The sequence below is a fragment of the Stylophora pistillata genome, chromosome 2 (genome assembly GCF_964205215.1).
Source record: "Stylophora pistillata chromosome 2, jaStyPist1.2, whole genome shotgun sequence".
NCBI lineage: Eukaryota > Metazoa > Cnidaria > Anthozoa > Scleractinia > Pocilloporidae > Stylophora > Stylophora pistillata.
The window spans coordinates 20,421,485-20,432,200 of record NC_142520.1 but is presented as its reverse complement, the minus strand read 5'-3'; positions in this window follow the sequence as shown (position 1 = coordinate 20,432,200).

Genomic DNA, 10,716 nt, shown 5'->3' with positions numbered 1-10,716 from the left:
AGCTTGAATACAAGACTACTCTGTCGGCTTTCTTTTGATTTTAACAGCCTCAGCTGATTCCTTAGCAGAGATACAAATTTTATTCCCTCCCTCTGTCTTGCGAAATAAGCCTGATCATATCATATGAATCTGTGCGTGCACAATAAAACAGGTTTTATGTAATCTTCAACAAACTATTTTCAGTATACGTTTTATATGACTATTCCAATATTTCCCGCTCCAAACAATTGCTGTTAATTTACTCACCCCTTATCCCCTACTCAGTGTTGCTTGGATTATTATGAGAACTACAATACATGACAGTGTGTAATGTCGAGTCTTGTGTAATACAACAATAGGTAATCAAGTTGCTTTCAGAGCTAAACAAATCGAATCTATCTCAATTCATATTGTCACAGATTATAGCTTCTTATCCTCTCTGGTGCCTTGAGATGTCACACTAAAATGTAGATATCAAATCAATGACAACATTGGATTAATAAAGTGTATGATACTTTAGGCCCTCGTATCAGCACATGAGGAATAGATTCAAGTATATTTATTTTCTGAACTTTGTTGCCAAATAATATGTAATTGACACTACATTTACTAAATTTTGGCAGGTTGCTGGACAACAACCAGTTGAAGAAATTGCCATCCTGCATTTTCAGTAACAATACCCAGCTGGATTTGCTGTAAGTTTGGAGTGCTTCTTAATATTGATGTAAGAGAAACAAGTAAAATTTGACCTTAAAAACAGACATTTGAATGTGTTGTATTGCATATTTCAAGCATATCATTGGTCATGTCCCAATAAAGCCGCACTAAAACACAGACTAAGAAATTGCCCCTAGAACATGCATTGTATTCGTTCGCAAAAATGGATTATCAAAGAAAAATTTGTAGGGAATTTTAGGGAACATTCTAGTGTCAAATTTACAGTTAGACCCTTCCCCTCTTCCTCAAATAGTCTCGCTATCAAGTGAAGAATATTCTATGTAATTCAGTGTTCAAGGGTGTGTTTTAGTCTTCTGTTTATTCTCCTTTGCACGAACGAACGATTAAAAAAAACATAGAAAAAACAACAACAACAATAACAACAAAATAACAGTTTAGTGACACCTATAGTGACAACCCAGTTTAAATGAGCCAGCCGCCAGATTATTTCGAGAATCGAAAATCAGTGACGAAAAATTTAATTTTTTTTTATTTTACCAAAACATCCCTTTCTGTGATCTAGTTTCGAAAAACATATTTTAAAGTTCCAGCGTTTTTTATTTTTTTTTCCGGCTGAAATTAAAAAAAAGTTTGAAAATTCGTTGAAATAGCCGTTTTTGCCTTGCCTAAACGCGGGTGTAATCATCAGGCAACTTTAGAAATATGTTGGCAGCGCTAAAGAAGTCCATTCCTCATCAAAGGTTGCACAGTAATTATAGTATCACTGCACAATAAAATCATATAAAAATTTTCTTGTAATTCTCTTTGGTTTGGGTTTTATCGCCGTTTTATAAAGGTGTATTTTGCACGTCTTTTTGGGAGACAAAATGAGGGCTAACTTTGACCGGCTTAAACGACAGCTGGAACCTAAAAAATTTCGACATTAAAACCATATCAGACGAGAGCTCATTTATCAAACTATACACTTGGAGAGTTTGGCTTTTGGAAATTAAGTCTCGTCTCGGTAGTTAAATAAAACGTGATGCCACCCCAGCGCCATGTAAGCGTGCAGAATGCGATGTTCATTTCAAGCTCATTATGTTTGTCGAAAAGACACAGAAAAAATTAAATGACCATTAAACGACATCAGCATCGTTAACTCTCTTCTGTGAAGCTGTGAATGTAAAGCAAAGTAGTTTTTAATCTTATAATCTTTCTCAATGACGTTTTAAGTGCCAGCGTGTCTCTTCACGCATGTTAACACGGCTGATGGGATTTACAAACTTCAGAACATGTGCAAAAAAATCACAGTGCTGGCTAAAACGTAGCTAAATTAAAGATGTGTTGAGTTGCTTCTTATCATATATACACAAAAATCTTCGTGCTAAAAAATGAAGAAAAAGAAAGCTATTTGGATCATTCACAGCATTCATGGCATAGACAACGTATGCAATTTGTCAAGTTTATTGACCTCTGCGTGACCTAAGCTGTGATGCTTAACTTGTTCAGGTAAACAAAGAATCGCCTCAAATTCTTTTATTTCTGCTTTAAAATTCTTGGATGAAGGAATAATATAAAAATCCGTCGAGGAAACCATCTTCATATTTTTTAAAGAACGTTCGAGAATTATTTGTGTGAAAATCTATCATCGCGCAAATGGCCTCCTTGAATGGCAGGGATTCACCCATGAAATCAAATCGTGCAGTCAAGGAGGTCCTGAAGTTGTGGCTATCATGCAGGATGTTCTGAAAACCCTAAACCTGAACATGGGGAAGGAACGAAGGCATATTTCAGGCAAGACAACGCCGATTGCTATCATTCATCATGTTCGATCCTAGCGCGTCCAGCCATTGCAGAATCTACTGGAGTCCAGGTTATCGGAATTGACTTTTCTGACGCGCAGGGAGGTAAAGGTGCCGCAGACAGACTTGCGGCAAAATGTAAAGGCCACCTAAGGGTCTACATAAACGAAGGCAACGACAGGAAGTCAGTTCCAAGAAGCTCTTGTTTCCCGCAGAGGCATCGAAAGAGTGACAGTAGTTGCAATTGATAGCATGGAGGATTTCGTCATTGATGAGGCAAGGAAGATTCCCTGTATCAGCAAGCTCAACAATTTTAAGTTCAGCCCCGAAAGCATTATAGCTTAGCGTGCCTATGAAATCGGGGGTGGGAAAGATATCAGATTAGAGAAGCAATCTTCCGGTAAGTGCTAGTGAGCTACATCATACAGTGTTAACAAGTAGCATATTTTTGATATGTTGCAATCTCCTTTGTCACCTGTCCGTGCGCAAGTACCCCGTCCATACTCGACCACACCCGTGTTCGTGGGTGTGTTCATCACCCGACCGTCTGACCGTGCATCCACCGATTCTTCTTTCTCTTGTCAAGTATGTGTTTGTTGATTGATCGCTTCCCTCCCGCTTACCGTTTCTTCTTTTTTTTTCCTGTCGGTCAGATCCGTTAGCCAGTCTCACTTTAGTCAATTTAAAATTAACATAGCAATACTTTTTTTACATGCATGGTCTTTGTCGTACCGAATTTTCTTTGCAAAATCGCATAAAAAATTACCACAGTTTAACAACGTCCTCTTTACGGAATCTTTTGATGACCAAAACATCATTCTATTTTCAGTGTGCAGTTATCGCTGGATGGGGTCAACATTTTCCACAGGTGGTTTTAAATCACTCAACAAAAAGCAGCCCACGCAGACGGAGTCGGAGACTACAGAAAAACCTGAACTCTCTAAGACGCATGAAGAGATTGCTCGTGATGAAACAGCAGCATTTGCCTGCCCTCAAGACGGGTGCGTGAGAAGCTTTTTTAAAGGAATTCTGCCTTAGAGAAACACCTGTCCTCAGAAAAATGCACAAAGTCTTTAGAGAAGAGATCTTTGCTAGACCTGGCCAGGATCGCGTGTAAATCAGCATTGGAAAAAGGTATGGAAACCATACCAACTCTTTAACCTGTTCTAGGAAGTGAAAGTCGAACTTATTGCTGTAATAAGACTGGGATTTTAAGTTAACCAAGAGGGCCTACAGGCTTATTGAGAAGCAAATGGCATACCTTGATACCAAATTCAATATTGGCCAAACGTCAGGTAGAAAATTAGATGGGGGAGTAGATGCAAGAGAGATGAGACGTACCCAAGGACCTGACGGTGTTCGAATTTTCAACGTTGTAGATTCCTGAGCCCACAGCAGATCTCTTCCTACTTCTCCTGCCTTGCTGCCAAGGTTCGGAAACAACTACCGGATGATTGCGATGTTCAGGCCAGCGAAGAGGAAATCAACCTCTCGATGGCAAGGAATTTGGCCCTAGAAACGATCTCTCTTCAGCACCCAATAGTGTTTGAGCTGTTCGATATCTGTACCCTAGTGAAGAACGACACGTTAAAGAAAATAAAGCTTGGCATACTGCAGATATTTACCAGAACTTGGAGCTGAATGTTCCTGAACCAGCCATTCGACGAAAAGCACCATCCTGCAAGAAATGATTGACAGTTCATAGTATCGTGATTCGGAGCACATGCTCTCGCAAGGTAGCTAGGCCTTGTTTTTTACACAGTCGGTATGATTCTCGCTTAGATATGTTGGAATGTGAATCGAACGATTAAACAATTTAAATTTGGTTGTGGACGAACTGGAAATATTTGATACACACCTTGCCTTGCTTGGTGAAGCTGTTTCCCCGTGCACATGCCAGATCCGTTAGTAACCGATCTTATAAGTTCTGATCGATTACCTGGTTTGCTTGTTTTTAGTACCTAGGGCTGTAATGGCTGAACAGATCGCCTAATCGACAATATTATAATTTAAATAAGTAAATTTTAATCAGCAATTTTGGCATTTTACGAGGTTTAGGAGTTTCTGTTTTTGGTTAGGACAAGAGCGTCAGTGATTGAACAAAAAACAAAAAACACAAAATATACGAACGAGATAAGATTTAAAAAGACATGCAGCCAATGGAATAAATGGATCACTTAGTATAACTCTAAACAAAAGCGAGCAATGGACAAAAGGAACACAATCGTGCGATTCTTGTGTCTCCGAACCACGTTTCTTTTGCTAAATGAAGTAACAACGTACCAGTGGTGAACACCTCAGCTCTCACTCTCTGTACATTATCACAAAATACAGAACAGTGTTAGATAACTTACAAACCCCCAATGTTTCTTTAAGGCCTTTACAGAGATATCCGGTTCCTTATAACCGCACTTCAATTTGACAATTTAATGTTGTTTATATTTCTGTTAAACTGGATTAAGGGATGCGCTACAATTAGGGTGCAATGAAGGTCTCGTGTGTTGTTTCCATTTTGTCCTTTTTCCAAGTCTTCTGGCTGAAAATTGTTTTTTAAATCTGATAGAAATATCTAATGGATGAGGAAAGTGTGCAACATTGAACAGGAAGAAGCCCTCTGTTTTTTAGAATTTTGAGGTTATAACCTCGGATATAAATACAAAGAAAGTAATAAAATAGCATAAATCAAAAGAAAATTTTACATGGTGAGCAACTTTGGCCAAATTTTTTCGTAGATCAAATTAAACTTAATTACTTAAGAGCGGCCATCCCTAAATATCGCCTGGAGGTGCTAGGTGTGCAATAGGAAAAAATCGAAAATCCCCAAGCTTTGCCAGAATATAGGTCTGGACGAACTATTTTTAGACAAAATCCTTTAAGTTCCATTGTAATTTTTATTTTACGCCAACGGCGGCAAAATCGGTTTGGTGGCTCTCAAGTCAGCTTCACTAGGTCCAGGCAACCAATTATTTGAACGTCGCTTGAGGATAAAAAAAAAAAACCTTAAATATCACCAACGATTTTCTCAATAGAAAGAACACGCATTTACGAACAGTCTGAAGTGTTACCTGTCCAATTCCGTCGCGAACTAAGTTTCTGGGCAATTTTTGTTATTTTCATAATTCCAGTTATTTAGGGGAAGAAAGAAATGGGAACATTGAGATGGTAAAATCGCACCTTGGTACATGGCATGGGGTTATACCAAGTTAATCCAGCGAAGAACAAGGATTCTTATTCACAAAAATCCAATAGAATTTTTGGGCTACTCAAGACTACGAAATTTTAGGACCCCAAACAAAAGTAGGACAGAGGTCAAAATACGCCATTCCGTGTCACGCAATTGGAGGTGAAAAATCAAGAAGGCGCACGTTGAAAAGACATCAGGCCATTGCGGGGCAAAAAATCGTTTCTACCCTGGATAGAAAGCTAATTTAGTTCAACTTTCGTTGTTTCTGTTGTTCAGGTCACCTGATATTTAAAATTTTAGCGGTTATTTTCCAAACAAAACAAGCCAAAATGCAAAATCGTCCTGTACAATGCGGATACAATTTGAAACTGGTAACGATCCATAAAATCAATATGCTTGCCATAATTACATTTTAATTTGAGTATTGCTAAGGAATTTGTACATACCACGAGTTAGCGCCAAACATGGATTGTGCATTCGCTTCGCTCCTGCATCTATTAATTCCGTCCCCTGCATCTATTAATTAGTTAATTTGGTTAGGCAGGGCACGTTAAAGAACCCACTCACGAGATTACTGTGATGTGGTCTGGCCTGTTTATTGGGAGTTTGGGGAAGGGGGCATATTCAAATAAGTGTCCTTCGATTGTTTGTAAACTGCTGATGCAGTCCGGCCAAAGTCCCCCGAAAAGTGTTGTGATGCGCATTTGATCATATCCACGTGTTAATTTGCGCAATATAAATAATAAATTATTAAAAATTATTAAATTGTTATTCGCTTCACAAGTTACTGCCGTGAACTGCCCCCTGCTGCTCTCGGATTGCATGAGATGCGGACCCACAAGACCTGGGCCACAATTGCAATAGCACTCGTCTTTACCACAAACACTGGCATTCTTTCCTTATAATTCTTACTCGCTTTTACCAAAAGTTAATTTCTCACGCGCGTTATTTATAGTCATCTTTTATTGCCATCTTTTTATCCTCTCTTTTTTTGTTCAAACTGATAAGCTCAGTGAGGGATCCAGTCTTTCCCGACAGTTACTTTTCATCGGGAGAATTCCACCTGAAGAAATCCTTTCGTTTGACAAAAGCAGTCTCCTCTCCAAGAAAAGACAGAGGATATCGTTTAAGGAGAGGAGAAGTTGCATCCATTGACAGCAAACACGCCGATCTTTTTTTCTTTTTCAGTTAAAGGATGCGTAAGTACTTTTCAGCGCCACTGCACGGTATAGCTGTGTATACAGTATGCAAGTGCAAATTTATAGAGGAAAGGCACTCGCTTCAATTTTCCAGAAGGCAAAGATACTTTCCATCGAAAAACATCAGGAAGGATCTAGTGCGCAGCCGTATATTGCTCGTTCTGAGATTGCAGAGTAAAGTGTTCAGGCGTTACCGCAGAGCTGGAGCTGGGCATTGCGATCTTCTCGAAAGGCTTCCCGTTTTAGTGCTAAGCAGAAGACCTTCCTAGAAGTGAAACTTAAAGTAGGAGAACACACTGCATTTAAAGCAGATCCGGCGCAGGTGGCTCAAGATATGGGGCATGGAAACATGAATATGGAGCCGCAGATCAGTCATTCTAGATGAATTCCTAGCACCCAAGCAAATGATGGTCGGTTGCCTGGGGTATTCCTCCCACAACTCTGATGCGCGCTGGCGCAGAAATCGTCAGAAGCAGTTGACACCAAACGTAAAGGCCTATTGAAAAATGGCGGCAAATGATGATAGCGCGAGCACATCAAGCAAACTATGTTTAAGGTACTTCGGCATGGAGGATGAAACAGAGAGAGAATACCGGTGTTTGAAGACCAACTCCGTAGAGATGAAGTTTTCTGAAGAGAAACAATGGTTAAGGAGTGTGCGTATTGCAGAAAATAACCCCAACTAAGGGATGAGAGACCTTGATCCCGTGTTAGAGGAACTCACAGGCAACAAGCTAGAGCCTGCGGGTCCCCTGGTGAATGGCTTTCTTAAGGAAATCGGGCTCTTTATTGATGCGAAGCTCGCTCGCACTAGAATGACTGATCTTATGGCGCCCATCATTGTATTTATGCCATTTCAAATCTCTAAGCGCTATCTGGCTGATGATTGCTTCGTTAGAAGCATGAAACTCCGAGTAGCAATCAAATGTTATTGAACTAGTCCGACTCCAGAAACTCATCTTTATTCACCGCTCTAGTCAAACCATCGAGCACTTTTATAGCAGATGAAGTCTTCATTTTCAGTTACTACTAGTGGTTATATATATCAAAACACCGAATGGTGGCTTGGTTTTAGTTTGAAGTAATTCATTTTGATCGGTCAAAAAGTAAAAGCATGTCGACCCCGCGGATTTAAAGCATGAAAAAGTTGAGAACGGTCTCGCTTTGGATCGATACTTTCGGGGTATCGTTAAAACCGAAGAACTTAAAAAAACTGCATGGTTAGTAGGCTTTCCCTGCCGCGAACGCGGTAAAGTTCTTATGCGAAACGGGGTACAAAGGGAAAACAAAACAAAACAGAAGGCGCTTACAATTTGGTGTTAGGATCCGACATACGCTTATCGGCATTTGTCTTCAATCAATTAAAGTGAAAAGTGTCTGTATGTATCGAGAACAAGCTATGCCTGTAGATTTTAATTGCATGGAAATTTGAAATTTCTATTTATCCATTTATTAATTCGAAAAAGCCACCTTGTTGCATGCATGATTAAATACCACGGCAATATCAAAATAATCGATTAGACAAGGGAAACTAAGCATAGAAGAGAGCTAGTATGGAGAGGTGGAAAAAAAGAACCATGGTCGGGAAGGAAACTATTCAGACAATTAAAGAACACAGTTATAGATTGGAATTGGGTGACTATAAAGAAGGAGTCCTATGAGTATCTTGACAGCGGGCTTGAACCCAGACCACCGGATCCAGTACTCTCCTCGCTCGCCAACGCTGACCCTATGAGAGAGCCTTGCAAATATCGTATTATATATCTATTTCGGCGAGTAATTACCTCTCTTTGTTAGAGGTTTTTAGCTTTAAAGGTCTTAAAATAACTCAACAATTAATTAGTTATAAATGCACTTGTAACTTATTTTGTTTTTGCTGCATTTGTAGTATATTGTCCGGGAACCCGTTGAAGGAATTGCCGTCAGATATTTTTAGAACAAATACTGAACTGACGCGGCTGTAAGTTGGGTTAGACTGTTTTAAGACACTATAAGAGTAACAATAAAGAGTTAAAGTACCTATTTTCCTTTATAGCTTATAATTCGCTGACGCTTCCACTTTTAAGATACGATAACTTGATATGGGAAATTATATTACATGCAGGAGGCCTTTTTCAAAAGAATGATTGTGCTAGCAAATTCATGTTAAAATCCGTAGATCAGAAATTTCAAGAACAGCTTCAAGAACAATTCGTATGAGGAGGAAGGAACTCACGGCTACGAACTGAACAGTTGGCAAAGGCTTCGTTCATTACCTTTCAGTTGTATTTTAAGAGATTATGCGATTATAAACAAAACTTGCAGGATCGTTTGTTTCAAGACCATACGTAAAGCACTGCGATAAAAGACAAAATAAAAGGAAGAAATAAATAAACAAATAGAAAACAAAATCAAAAACAAACATGCGAATCTTTTAATTTACCTAAAGCTGCCATAACAAAAGTTATTATCTATGTCTATGAATTTGACTTATTGTTGAAGTTTTTGACCCTATGTGGATAAGGATTAACGACCCTTTGGTTTCCTTCTTTCCTTTTTTTATTTGAAAACTGATAATTTTAGGGGCGAAAAGAATGACGCTGCAATGAAAATTTTCCTGATTAGTAATCTCAGTCTCTACTCAGAAAAAGACCAAACATTATTGGCACCATTAGAGTGAGGAGTATGCAGCTAGGCCACTAGGAACTGGATGTTCGACATCTCAGGTTCTTTGTGACAGTTTACTGTCGATAAATATGCATGGAGATTCGCTTGCTTGCTGCTGGCATTTCCTATACAATGTTAGACATCGACAAGTTAGAAAAAAGTAACGGAAAGTCAATGCCTAAAATAGGCTACGTCCCTTTAAAAAGCAATGTTTTGTTAAGGTTATAGCGTCCTTCTCTTTTTTTTTTTTAAGTTTTTTCCTTAAAACAAGCTTCCAACGATAAGAATTGCCTGGTTATTTCTCAAAAGCTGCGATCATTCTTTTAACAATTAACCAGAGGTTTTCATAAAAACATTGTGACCTCTTTAAAAACAATATCTTCTGCTTCATACGCCTGCCAATCCTGGTTTTGGTGGCCTCTATTTTTATTACTGAATTGCAATTAGTATATCACGAAACACCAAATTATTCAAAATTCACCTACTTCATCGAAAAGTATCTCCTATCCTATATATCCAAATATATAAATGACTTTAAACTAAGAAGACTGAATGCTTAAAAAAATCAGAGCTACGATCAGGAGTACAGCTGCACCTGTTTGGCATGATGATTGAATTCAGTAAAGCAGATACAGTTGTCGGGCATATATCGTAAAATGAAAACATCGCAAGTCGAAGCTATTTCCGAGACACCATATAGGAAAAGGGCTCGGGGAGACCGAGTAATATCTGAAGAGGAACCGCCTGAAAAACATTTGTTTCAGGTCGTTAATTGTTGGAGTGGGGCCAGAAAATTAACATCAGACTGGTTGAAATAAACAATACCGCAAAGACCCTATGTGCCGGTTGGCACGAGATTTACAGATTATGACAGCTATAACTATTACAACTATAATGACGATGATCGATACAATAATCCAACATCTAGTCCGCATGAGGGGTAAGACAAATTTGAGTAAAACACTTACTGAAGATTCGTCCTCACTAATCCCAGAGATTTGAAAACCCAGCTCTTTTTTTACGTGGAAGGTGGGTGTAATGATTGAATTTCTTTTCACCATGGACATTACACCTCCTTACACTGCCATTCCTAATGGCGAAGGTCTTCTGACCCTCCAATTTTTTTTTGATCAACGCACTGTTAAGGAACCTAACTCTGAAACCCTACTTCGCTTAGCTGAACTAGAGCTCGCGATTAATTGTTTTTCATTCGGGGACCACTTTTTCAAACAAACCAATAGCGTAGCCA